At 44.6% G+C, this 13,416-nt stretch overlaps 1 protein-coding gene across 1 annotated transcript in view; it reads right to left on the reverse strand.

Moving 5' to 3' along the window:
- Positions 1-5,246, reverse strand: part of GABPB2 (GA binding protein transcription factor subunit beta 2) — a 28,291-nt gene extending 23,045 nt beyond the window's left edge. The window contains 2 exon segments of the mRNA XM_046682278.1: positions 3,718-3,983; positions 4,618-5,246. The gene's annotated coding sequence lies outside the window, so the exon portion shown is untranslated.
- Between the last annotated feature and the right edge of the window lie 8,170 nt (positions 5,247-13,416).

Genomic DNA, 13,416 nt, shown 5'->3' on the forward strand with positions numbered 1-13,416 from the left:
CAGTCTCCAGAAAAATACTTTGGAAATATGTGGTGGTAACGTGAAAACACATTACCACCTTTCTAGCTTAAGGAATCAATAAAACAGCATTTTATCCCTTTGAAATGACCATGGGTAGAAATATTATGTTACATGAAAGAATTATGAATAGACAAACCATGTGATATTGAGACTGGGGTATACAGGAGACACTTTTTCAAAAATGAACATGAGCCTGCCACTTCAAGGAAAACAATTGACAGTATTTATTGCCAATTATCAATTATAATTGGAGCTTTCAAGCAAAAATTAGAATTTTGAGAAACCTATATCTATCACCATAAGTTGATAGCTTACTACAAACTTTTCTGATGAAATTAGTGGTGATACTAACGAATGTGCTTTTTTTATATTGCACTTGTATAATAAAATGGATAAACATTTCAATGATCTGCATAATTTGGTGAACCAATATTTTTCTTTTTCGGGGATCAAGCCATTTTATTGAGGGGCTTTGGGGGAAGGTTGAAGGGCTACAAGGACAGTGAGATCCTCAGCCCAGCTGGGATCTCCCCAGCTTCAGAGTCGCCAGAAGCCCAACATTTTCCAAATGATCAACGCAAGTTATAAAATCATACATGGGTAAAAAGATTCATTCAAAGTGAAAGACAGAGCAACAGATTTTTTTTTTTTTGAGCAAGATTAGCCCTAAGCTAACATCTGCTGCCAATCCTCCTCTTTTTGCTGAGGAAGGCTGGCCCTGAGCTAACATCCATGCCCATCTTCCTCTACTTTATATGTGGGATGCCTGCCACATCATGGCTTGCCAAGCGGTGCCATGTCCGCACCCGGGGTTCCGAACCGGTGAACCCCGGGCCGCCGAAGCAGAACGTGAGAACGTAACCGCTGCGCCACCGGGCCGGCCCCAGAGCAACAGATTTTAAGGTAACAGAGTATAAAAATTTCATTGATGTGGTTTCAGATTCCTTATTGCAACTAACTTTTAAGAAACTGTCACTTGTCAAGTTTTTGTGTAGCATCAAAGAAGAATACCCGTAATTACCTGAAAAAGCTTTTAAAATACTCCTCCCTTCTCCAAGTACATATTGCAACAGATTGAACACAGAAATACATATGAAAATGCTAGTCTTCTATTAAACCAGAAGTTAAAGAGATTTGCAAAAATATAAATTCCATTCTTCTCACTATTTAACTTGGAAGATATATTTTTCATAAAAATGTGTTATTTATGTTAGCATGTAATGGATTTATTATTGTATTTTAATTAATGAACACTTAAAAATTTCTAAAACAGAAAATATCAATAGACATAACACATTGGAGTCCTCAATAATTTTTTTTTTTTTTTGAGGAAGACTGGCCCTGAGCTAACATCCGTGCCCATCTTCCTCTACTTTATATGTGGGACGCCTACCACAGCATGGCTTGACAAGCAGTGCCATGTCTGCACCCGGGATCCCAACCGGCAAACCCCGGGCTGCCAATAATTTTTAAGAATATAAATGAGTCTTGAAACCAGAAAATTTGAGAATCATTGGCTTAAGCAAATCATTCAGCCACTATGTAATGTAATTTTCCGTTCTATATCATACAGCATTGTGCTCAAACAGGAGACCAGGAGGGGAGTCTGTTCAGAATGAATATACCTGAGGCTCCAGTCCAGGCCCTCTAAATGGGTATGTTCGGGAGCAGAGGATGAACTTTAAGTGTGAACTTCTCTAATCTGATCTAGGTGTCAGTTTTTACAACTCAAGAAAACCCTAGAGAAAAAATGATTAGCAAAACCTTGTCACAAAAAACTGATACTTCACATTTCTCCATGGCTATCTTCCTTTTAAAATATCAAAACTGGAGCCAGCCTGCTGGTGCAGCGGTTAAGTTCACATGTTCCACTTTGGCGGCTCAGGGTTCAACGGTTTGGATCCCAGGTGCAGATTTATGCACTGCCTGGCAAGCCACGCTGTGGCAGGCATCCCACATATAAAATAGAGGAAGATGGGCAGGGATGTTAGCTCAAGGCCAGTCTTCCTCAGCAAAAAGAGGAGGGCTAATCTTCCTCAAAAAAGAAAACAAAAAAATCAAAACTGCCTTTCAATTTAATTCTTATTACCAATAGTTAAAAACAAGAACAAATTTTTAGGTGGTTTATATCAATCAGAAATGACTCCATATTTTCTCAAATTACAGTAAATATGAAAGGTATACTGCCAAGCCTTAAACACCTTTACAATAATTGATCACAAAAGGAAAGAATGCCCTACATTGAGATGTTCAGGAATGCTAGCCCAAAGCAGGATTAAACTATCCTAATAATCAAATTTCAGCTCTATTCTCTACCACAAAACAATATTCAGTTGAAGGGTGAGGTATCTGCTTAAGGAGAAACTGGGTTTGCTTCACATTCCTGGGAAGCTGATACTTCTGGAAAACAAGATCCTTTAAATAAGTTAATTTTATCCCACTGCAACTGGTGTCTTCAATACCTGAACTCTTGCAAAATATTTTTGAGCAGTTAACTTTTTCCACTGTAGTCTGCCTTCATTTATATGTCAACTTTATCACTTTTCTTTAATTATATTTATGAGTCTGTGTATCAGTACCACTAAACAGTAACTGACCCAACTTTGTCATCTCATTCTTTTTTTTTTTAAAGATTTTATTTTTTCCTTTTTCTCCCCAAAGCCCCCTGGTACATAGTTGTATATTCTTAGTTGTGGGTCCTTCTAGTTGTGGCATGTGGGAAGCTGCCTCAGCGTGGCTTGATGAGCAGTGCCATGTCCACGCCCAGGATTCGAACCAACGAAACCCTGGGCCGCCTGCAGCAGAGTGCGAGAACTTAACCACTCAGCCACGGGGCCAGCCCCTGTCATCTCATTCTTAAGGCCATGAAAAGTCTTATTTCTTACTACACAAAGATATAGCTAAGGGGCTGGCCCGGTGGCGCAGTGGTTAAGTGCGCACGTTCCGCTTAGGGGGCCCCGGGTTTGCCAGTTTGGATCCTGGGTGTTGACATGGCACCGCTTGGCATGCCATGCTGTGGCAGGCGTCCCACATAGAAAGTAGAGGAAGATGGGCACAGATGTTAGCTCAGGGCCAGTCTTCCTCAGCAAAAAGAGGAGGACTGGGAGATGTTAGCTCAGGGCTAATCTTCCTCAAAAAAAAAAAAAGATATAGCTAAACTTTGGGAGTAGAATGTAAATAGAGTGTTATATTCATCACCTGATATTAAAAAAGTCTCCTAGAAAAGTGTTCTTCAAGCCTCTTTTCTCCCCCTATTCTCAGTTACTCTTTTCTTTTGAGTTAACCTGAAGCAGCTACCTTAAGTAAAAATACAAAGTATTTTTAAAATAACAGCATCCTGGAGGGACTATGTGCCATTCTCCCTGTATCCTATGTCAACACTGGCAGCATCCACTAGGCAAGAGATATAGTCTAAGAGACAAGAGGACAGTCTAGGCGCTTCTGAGCTCCCTGATTACTAAAAACAAAAGGAAAACATTCTCCTTTACTGTGTGTGCCTCCACTTTCCCAATATATAAAGAGAAGAAACAAAGTCTTATCTAACTTGCCTCCTAGGATTTTGGAAATTAATAAAATAACAAAGCACCCACTCTGCCTCCCAAACAAACACACAAGGCCTTTCAAGAAGTGTGTTTTAATAATTGATGAAGTGCTTGAGCTCTTGACAACAAAGTACTCTATTATCACAGTAATTACCGTTTGTTGATACAGGGATCTGGGCGGGGCAGTTCTTTCACTGTTACCAAAGCCTGTATGAGAAAAGATGCTGAAGAACATCTCTACTGGACTGGGGCGGGGTCAAACGGTAGGAGGAAAATAGGATCCCAGACGGCGAGAAACGTTGTTAAATGTTGAAGGTAAGCCACAGAATGTTCTTTTCCACAGGTATTTTAGAGAGAAAAAGAGAAGTCCTTCTGGGACGAGGGAGAAGAATGGGATGATCTCGCCGGGCTCAAGGAAATCTGTGAGCAGAGGAGAAAGCTAACGGGAAGGAGAATTCGACTCGAAGAAGCCACGGTCTGACGACTTTTTTTTTTCTACTGCACACGTCCCCACTGGGCCGCCAGCTGTACAAACAACTGTGCGAGACCTGGAGGCGGGGGCCCTTCCCTGCTCCTGTTCCGACTCCTGAGCTCGCTATTTATCTTTCGGCTACTACTGGAGCCGGAGAGGTAGAGTCCCCGTGTGCTCCTCTAGCACAAATCCTCCAGGTCCTCACAGCAATGTTCTGTCTTTCTGCAAGAAGAGTCGATTTGGAGCCAAGGTCTCCGCGCAGGGGGCAGCCTCCGGCCCGGGCTCGCGCTGCCCCCTGGTGGTCACCTCTGTGGCCTGGGCTTCCCTTGGTCCAGCTCCCCAGCCCCAGGTCTTACACCCACCCCCTTCCTCACCTCCTCCCAGTCCCCTCCCCTTCCTCCCGGCAGCATCCCCTTCCTCTCCGTCCCCCTCCCCCAGCTGCCCCCGCTCCCGTGAAGGGGCGCCGCTCCGCCTGCACCCAGAAGTCCGCGGCCGGGCTGGGAAGCGGTGCCACTTCTCACGGCACTCTCCCCTCGAGCCCTGACGCCCCCCAGAGTCCACGCATCTCTTCTTCCCCCTCACCTCGTCCGGGACGCTGCCGGCTGCGCTTTCACCGAGCCTGCCAGTTTGGTCCCGTTTTCTTCTCTAGTTAAGACTCCCTGTCAGTGACGGTTACTTTTTGGCCTTTTCATATATGCATATTTGGGGGGCCTTGAACCCCCCCTCGTGGAGAAATGGAGGTAACAAAATGGCGGACCCGGAAGTGAAGACAGCGATATAATTTCTGGCGGAGGAATCTGTGTGGAGAAAATGATTAGAAAATCCACATTTCTATTCGAATAGAAGGGTGATGCACCTCTAACGCTTGTTTTCAATTCCCGGAAGGTCTTTTGAGATGAAAAGCTGTGTATCCGAGATATCCTAGTCAGGACTATTTAGCGAGGCGGAGGACTGTTGATTACGCGGCTTACGTGTCGTATAGTTCCGGTAGGGGACGGACCCGATGGTTTGTTTTGGCGCCAGGAGCCCGGCAAAGCGCTTAGGGAAAGTCGGATTTTGCGTCACCTCTGTTACTTCTTGGGGGGCCAGCTTTAGGGTTGATGGGGAAACATTGTTTCCTTCTCAACCTCGGATGAAGTTGTTTGGGACTTTCCTGGCTTTGCGTGTGAATTGAGCTCTGGTGCCTGACGGACCTATTTACGGTTACAACCTGAATCTAAGGATCCTAGAGCCAAGCTGTCAGCGCGAACAGTGGAAACAAGTCGTTTCTTTGGGGGTGGGGGCCCTGGAAGAGGATGGAGCATGAGTGTGCAAATCCGTTTAGGCGTTTTATTTACCAAACAGTTGATTCCCATCTCCACCCGCCAATCGCCATGACTAAAGGACAGCAAGAGGTTGGGAAAGACCTTCAAGAATAAGTAAAAACAGAAAGACAAATCACAGCTCCATTCTTTATTAGATTTTGGCTTTTGTCGTTGATGTGGGCCTTTCAAAACCTACTAGGAAAATTTACGTGTCTCCTCCTCTGAACTTATCTAGATCATCCTGTTCATATCATCTTTACTTATGGCAAAGTGCCCGAGTACTACCCATATTGGTATTTTAGGCCTCTTGTTTTAAATTTGAGTCAAACTCTTGTCTCATTCCTGTTTACATCCTCTTACATTGTCTGACTCAGTGTCTGTAACATAGTAAGCTCCCAAAAGCTATGTGTGAATTGGTCCAGATAGTTTTTCTTTGAAATGAGTTATAAATAAGCAGGTAACATATTTGGGTGAATTAGTTTATTTTCTTAGGTGCCTAGGCTGCGATAATGAAGAGATTTGGTGCCATAGGTGCCTTCTGAGGCATCTAGAATTATTACCTCAGATATGTTGATAGTCAGTCGGCAAGCAGAAGAGTGGTTGGTTGCAGCTTTCTCCCTAAATACTGTATAATTTTAAGTTGATTTCGCCCTTTTTTTGGTTACCTATCTGTTCAATCTGAAGTTCATCATATTAATGTATAAAGGCTACTCAAATTATTCTTCCTCAAAGTTGAATATTAGGTAAAATACATCAGCTGAATTGAAGGCAAGGCTAATTTCTGACGTGTAGACTGCTTCCCTGTGAAAAGAGAGAAAACTAGAATCCAGTCTTGGGATTGAATGTCTTTATTAAAGAAATGAGTTAATGGCAGCACAAATCAGCAGCAATAATTTTGGGAAGGAGTGGGGACAAGTTGCAGGGTCAGAATGTGATTGTTCATTTCATGGTCTCAAGGTGGCTGAAGAACTGCCGGAGGCCCGTTGATCAGAATTATACACTGCGAATGTAGGAGGACAAGACTAAAATACTAAGAACCAAACGCTTTCCTTTTAGAAATGGAATCAAAACCTTAGAAGTTATCATAATAGTCAGCAAGATTACATCTTAAGATTTGAAATCGGAATGATTTTCCTCAGCTAGAGTTTTCAACCCACAGGAGCAAAGTTATAATGTGAGTAGGCTTGAAGAAGCAACACCCTTTTGAGAGAGCGTAGCTGTTACTAAAATGCTTCAGTGCTTTCCCCTGTTTTCATTTTCCATGATGTATTATTTCCTCTTGTTTTATACCTTTAACTACTCCCAATTTCTCTGAGAAAAGAGTGTTACAAGAAGGAGCAAGATCAAAAAAGCAAGATTCTTACTTATCACCTTCGCCTTTTAGAAATCCTGTCTTGTAGAAGATAATCTCAAATTAAAACAGGTTTTCACCAACCCTTGAAGAAATATTTGTGTTTACTGGCCTGAAGCAGGAAATTAGGAAGGTTTGAACAATCTCTGAAGCAGATTAAAAGGAAGTGAAAAATCAGTCCTCCATTTTGCACTACTACACTACTATACTACTCTGTAGTGCCCCCATCAAGACTGTTTTCTGAAATTAATATCTGGGGGGAAAAGGAGGAATCCCTGTGACCCAATACTCCATTGGTTGAACCCTCTACTTTGTGGCTTGAGGGCTTTTGAGAGAAACTGGTAAGAAAGAAAGAAAAATGGATAAATAGATAAATAAATAAATAAATAAATAAGTAACACAACACAACTCTGGCAGATTCATCAGCACCACCTCAATACAATAGAGGGGAGAGAGCAAGATTAAAAGGGGAGAAGGGTGGAAAGGAAGGGGCTTGAAAGAGAAGACAATGAGGGCAAGGTTGTGGGAGAGAGAAGTCTTGGGCTTAGAGCAAGTCCAATTCGAAGGAGTGGATGCTGGCAATGGGAGCTCTCCAGAAGTTGAAGGTGCTGTACTCAAGGAGGGCATCGCCTTCAGGGTTTTTCTCCTGCTCTGCTTCAGTCGCTTGCCCGGTCATTTTGCCAACGCTGCTGTCCTTGATCTTGTAGGTGGATGTATCTGATAGACCCAGGCCTTCCAGCTCCGACAGATCCAGTTCTGGAATAGGCATTCTCCAGAAAAGAAAGGAGCTGTACTGGCTACTCACAGGGTCTCTCATAACTTCCTACAAAGAAACCACTTGTCAGTCTTTTCTTTTTTTCTTCTTCTTCTCCCCAAAGCCCCTCAGTACATAGTTGTATATTCTAGTTATGAGTGCCTCTGGTTGTGCTATGTGGGACACCGCCTCAGCATGGCCCAATGAGCGGTGCCATGTCCATGCCCAGGATCTGAACTGGCGAAACCCCGGGCCGCCAAAGCGGAGTGTGAGAACTTAGCCACTCGGCCACAGGGCCTGCTCCTACTTGTCAGTCTTAATGCTATAGCAACCTCTTTGTGGCCATGGCCTTTCCTTACTTAGAAACTTTACATCCCTATTTGCCTCTGCACATAATCCAAGTTCCCTAGGACAAGCCTTGGGAACTCTTCCTGTATTATCATTTCCTAATGTCTCCCCATCCTGGAATGACCCATTTACTGCCTACTGCGCCAAGTTGATCTTGGGTCTGTTTTTCAAGACCTTCCAGAATCTGGCCCCATTATTCCTAATGGGAACACTTATGCTCATTTCTGTCTCGCTTAACTCTCTCCACTTTGCATCTTAAAATACTACCCAAGTTTCAAGACTCCATTCACGTCCCTAGAGGAATCTTTCCCCTGAATTCCTATTATATTTGCAAATACTTTATTTCTTCCAGCCTTTGGTTTAATAGGTCATTATACCTCTGAAAAGGGTTCCCATGACATTTCTGCTTTCCATTTTCCTCCTTGCCTTCTACATCCTACTATAAACTTACCTCTTCCTTAAACTTCTAGCTCCATCTACCTTATTTCTTCCAGCATCTCCCCCAACACCCTGTAGAGTTTTACCTGGCTCTATCAGTTTGGGGTTACAGATGACTGTTATGTGTCTTGTATAGGGATAGTCTTATCTCCTTCAGAAGGCTGAGTTTCCCCAAGGGTGAAAAACGGTCTACTTTGTACCTTCTTCACAAGTGCTAGACTTTGTGCACAAGACATTCAAGGCTGCTGATTAATTTTCCCTCACTCTTTATTTAATACAATGAATACCTTGCCACTCCCATCTATTAGCCCACAGATAAGCCTTAACAGCCTATCTGTTTCTCTCTAGCATACCTCTCCTTCAGACCAAAACCCAGGTGCTAAAAGTATTTTTCTATGCCATAAAAGGATTTCTTTTCTCTGATTCTAATGCTAAAATATACCTGATGATAGTGAGAGCAAATGGATTGAAATTCCAGGTAAGGAAAGTAAAGTTTAGATTGGAAGGAGAAAGTCCTTTAACAGAATTAGTTACTTTTCCATGCTTTAATGAGTACTTTGATCATCTTTTCTGCTCATCCCACCCACACCCTGATGTTATGACTCTTACACCTCCCTGCAGCCTCCACCCTGCTGCTTACTAGCCTCGGGAAGGGGCAAAAGCATTAGTTGAAATGTTCCCAAAGGAGTAGAACATTCCACCGCCTCCAAAAATAGAACCCTAGTTTCAAAAGGCCTTGCCACACACTCCATTGGCTCTCACCAGGCCTTGAGACTCCTAAATAGTGGCCTTAAATAGGTTCCAAAATGCCCCCATATAATGTGTTAGGCGAACATGAAAAACACTACACTAAGGGGGCTGGCCCCGTGGCCGAGTGGTTAAGTTCTCGCGCTCCGCTGCAGGCGGACCAGTGTTTCGTCAGTTCGAATCCTGGTCGCGGACATGGCACTGCTCATCAAACCACGCTGAGGCAGCGTCCCACATACCACAACTAGAAGGACCCACAACGAAGAATGTACAACTATGTGCTGAGGGGCTTTGGGGAGAAAAAGGAAAAAAATAAAATCTTAAAAAAAAAAAAACACTACACTAAGGGAAGTATAACCCCATATAATGTGAAATGTCTCTACTAAGGCAGAAAAAGAAAGCCTTAATCTAGAACACGGTCATGCGAGAGTGTAGGGGCTTTAGGAATGGTGAGTGGGTAGACTAGGGTGTTTTTAACGTTAAAAATAAATCCTAAGTTGCTCTTTTTCTTCTTAGGTTCAAGCTCCAAAATAAATCCTGGGAACTGAGCATTACTCAGCAGAAAAGCTGCTTAGAAGGAGGGTGATGTGGGGACTGGAACAGAGTGGGGGAGCGTGTTGGAAAGGTGAGGTCATCATCCTATGATATTCAGCTCTGATCATCTCCATAGTAATTTGCAGAGACGTGCACAGAAAGAGAGCTACAAAAAATGGTTGTACCAATCAACCAACCAACCCTGGCTTAGGTTTGGGACTACAGAGATCCTAAGAAGCAAACCTTAGGAGTCAATAGTGTTACTGACTTCTACTCATAGGGATTTTTAATTAATATTACCAGTTATTTGCCTACCTAGCTGGCTTCTTTTATATCCCCTTCCTTACCAGTCCCCTCCAGAGCAAGCTTAGTATAATGCCAGGCACATAACAGGCTCTTTAAAAAACAGAATCATAGGGGAAAAAATCATAGAATTTTAAAACTAGAAAACACCTTGGAAATTATCTGTTGACCTGTGAAGCCTTCTAGCCAGTTTGGATAGAACCCAGGTCTCATAATTCCCAATCTGGTCCTTTTTTGATGTGTTGTACATAGATAGTTGCCTACAGTTTTATATAATCCTGTACCAATATGCTCAAAACTTGCAAGAATTCTTAGTTCCTGAAGAACAGATATTCAGTGGGTTAAGTGTTGCTTATTCCTGTGATTCTGATCTGAATGGTGAAAATGCAAAAGGCAGTAGAGAGCAAGCTAAAATCTGAGAAAAAGAAAAAGTTCTTTGACAAACTGACTGCTTTTCTTTCAACCAGAGTATGTATAAAGACTGCCCAAACAATTCCTGAGTGTCTGGCAGAGCTTATCTTGCAATTAAAAAAGCTAAAGGAAATTTTACGAAATATTAACTTAAAAGGACTAAAATCTCTAGCTATGCATTGATTCAGAGACATGTACCAAAAGTACCAAATGCATTCTAGAAAGACACTCACACAAGCATATGTGGCATTTAAAATCAAGCCAAGAACATTGACTACACAGAAAATTGAAGCTAAAATTCCATTTACATTACATTCATTAGTAATGACAATTTTTTATTTAATATAATATGGATTTAATTCTCAGGTCCCCAAATTTTGCAAGAGGTCCCTTTCAGCTAGCTTTCTCTTCCCCTCCTTAAATGTTTTCCGCTCATACCTCATCTATCTTTACATCTCTCATTACTTATCTTAAACGGCTTGGACAGTGCCTTGTACAATATATACTCAATAAATGCATCCCACTATCCTTCATATTAAATTTTCCAGATATTTTAGGCAAAGGTAATTTCTAAATATCACTTTGTCTATTCTTAGAAATAGCATGGTTAGCAAATATATAGTATAAAAAGATACACTCTCTGAAGTGCACAGACACACCCAAATACCTTTTGTCCAGACCCTCTGTGGGAATCCAGGGCCTACCCAACAGGGCCTTGCTGTGTCATGCTGCTACCATAGGGAGGAAGGACAAGAGATGGTGGTGGAGGGGAATGGAAGCTCTCTGGCATCTCATTATATGTGCCTCATTCTGGGCTTGGATTTTCCTATTAGCTATGTCCTTCCCCCAGCTATTCCACTGAGCTGCAAATAAGCATTCCTCTTCCAGAATCTGCCCCCATACCTAGCTCTTGTGGGCTGTACTGATTTCAATATGGGATCAGGCAGTTCTCCAACACAGAGGCCCCCACCTTGCTACCTCAAGTGGCTTCTTTCTTTGGAGCTAAGGTTTGAGATGGACAGAAGGAGACTGTTAAAAGAGAAGTCAGGATTACTCTCAATATTATCTCATATCCCTCCCCCAGACTCCCTCTCACAGAGACAAAGAAGTTTGGGGTGAGGGTAGACACATCAATGGAACACCACAGGAAAAAAACTGGAAATATTGGGAATAGAGGCTAGAACGATGCAGTGGGGCTAGAGATTTCATCAAAAAATTGGTAGAACAAATTATAGCTTGAAAAAGAAGATATATAACTAGACTGAAGATAATAAAATACAAAGGACAATAAATTATAAGCAAATAGATACTTGAAATAAGGAGATAAATGCTGAGAAATGATAAGTACATGTAAATTGTTAGAAATTAATGTCTATGTAAAGGATTATGAGGCATGGATGGAGATCTTAGCAAAGATGTAAAACGGGGAACAAATAACTACCCATTGTTCATAGCGCCACCTATTCTCCTCCTGAACTGTCCCCCAACCTCATCCAGATTTGGGGTCTTCAACCTAACCAGAAGCAGCTGTTCTACCTTTGCAGCCCCCGTCCCCCTTCCTCAGTTTAGTTTACCTGTTATCAATGAATTACTAGCGTGTTCCAAAGATGGAGGGAGTACCTCGGGGGCTCCGGTGTCTGCTCTGGGCTGGAGAAAAAGAAAGCTGTTGGGGCTTTGACGGCTTTGTCTTCTCACTCCCTCTCCCTCCTCAGTGACTGAGTCTATCTGCTCTGTCTCCCCCTGCAATGCAGCCCCTCCTAAGAAGGGCGGAAGGACTCCCCGCCCCCTCCCTGCCTGACTCGGCTAATTCAAATGATAGGCTCCACAACACTTTAGGGAGGGAGACAGGATTAAAACATCTCCGTATGCTTATTGGTCTGCACAATTATTACCGAGCTCTTCCAGCACCCCCATGCTGACCGAGTGTGCAGTGAATGAGCAGTTAATTGTCCTCTAATTTTAAGTTTATGGATTAAAAATCTTAATTCTAGACAGTAATGGATGAGTGATCCTTTATTCCGCAATTTAAGGATTTCACGTTACGAAGTGTTTTTGAGAATCAGAAAAATTCTCCATCCCTCCCTCCAATCCCAACTCCTCCCCGCCCTCACAATGGGTAAAGAAACCTAGTCGTATTCCATTTTGGATGGAGCACAAGAAGATTGAGCCGGGGGGGTGGGGGTGTGTGTGGGGGGGTCTGTGAATCTCTGAACGTGGGTGGGTCCGGGGGATTTGGGGGCTCCGCCTCGTTTTTCCCCGCAATGCCTGGCGCGCAAAGGGAACGATTCCGGGGGGCCCATCTTGAGAGCCAGGCCCTCCCCTAGGGGCCCACATCCCGCGGTTCGCCCTGGAGGGGCGGCGGCCCTCGGGGGCTGCCGAGGCCCCCCTCCCACGGCCCTGCACGATGCAGTGCCTCAGCAGTCCGTGGGGGAGCTGTGCGCCCAGCTCCTAGCCGGACGGGTTTCGTAATCGCGTCGCCGCCGTTTCCGCCCGCAGCCAGCTCCACCTCTGCCGGCCCGCCCTCGGCTCCCCTACCGCGCCGAGGAGCGAGCCCGGTAACCCCGCACTGGCGGGCACCGAGCGGGAGCCCCCCTCAGGCGCAGCCGGACGCCTCGATGCCGCAGCGGAGCAGGTGAGGCCATGGAGCCGGTTCCCCGGCCGCTGCGCCCCGCCTGCCCAGCCAGGCGGAGACGCACCGGATGCTGGGGGTGGGGGAGGAGGGCGTCCATGGCTGTGGAGATGCTGGGGCGGTGGGAACGGGGTGCGCTCCCTGAGTACCAGTCCCCAGCCACGCTGGTGCGGTGCGCAGGCTGAGGCCGCTGAGGAGAAGGGAGGGAAGGGACTGGAGTGGCGGAGGGAGGCGGGAGGGGGAGAAGGGCTCCTCCGAGACTCACTAACCCCGGTGGTGGCCTGTGCCAAAGTGAAGCGAAGCTGGGTCCTGGAAGGTCTAAATTTGAGACACCGGGCCAGACAGGGAGGACAGTGGCAGAGTTCGAAAGATTCACAGAGAGATCCCAATCCTAGTTCAGCGTTGGGAGGAGCAGAGAGTTTCTGGGTACTGTTGGGTGGGCAGAAATGGAGTCTGTGTGCCTTAATGTATTGGGGAGGGGGAGCGGGAGCTTGGGGCCTAGCTCTGTTTCCTCTTAAGCTCTCACCAGACCGTTCCCTGGGAAGGGCACGGTTGGTGCTGG

Source organism: Equus quagga, chromosome 13 (assembly GCF_021613505.1).
Source record: "Equus quagga isolate Etosha38 chromosome 13, UCLA_HA_Equagga_1.0, whole genome shotgun sequence".
NCBI classification, from domain to species: domain Eukaryota; kingdom Metazoa; phylum Chordata; class Mammalia; order Perissodactyla; family Equidae; genus Equus; species Equus quagga.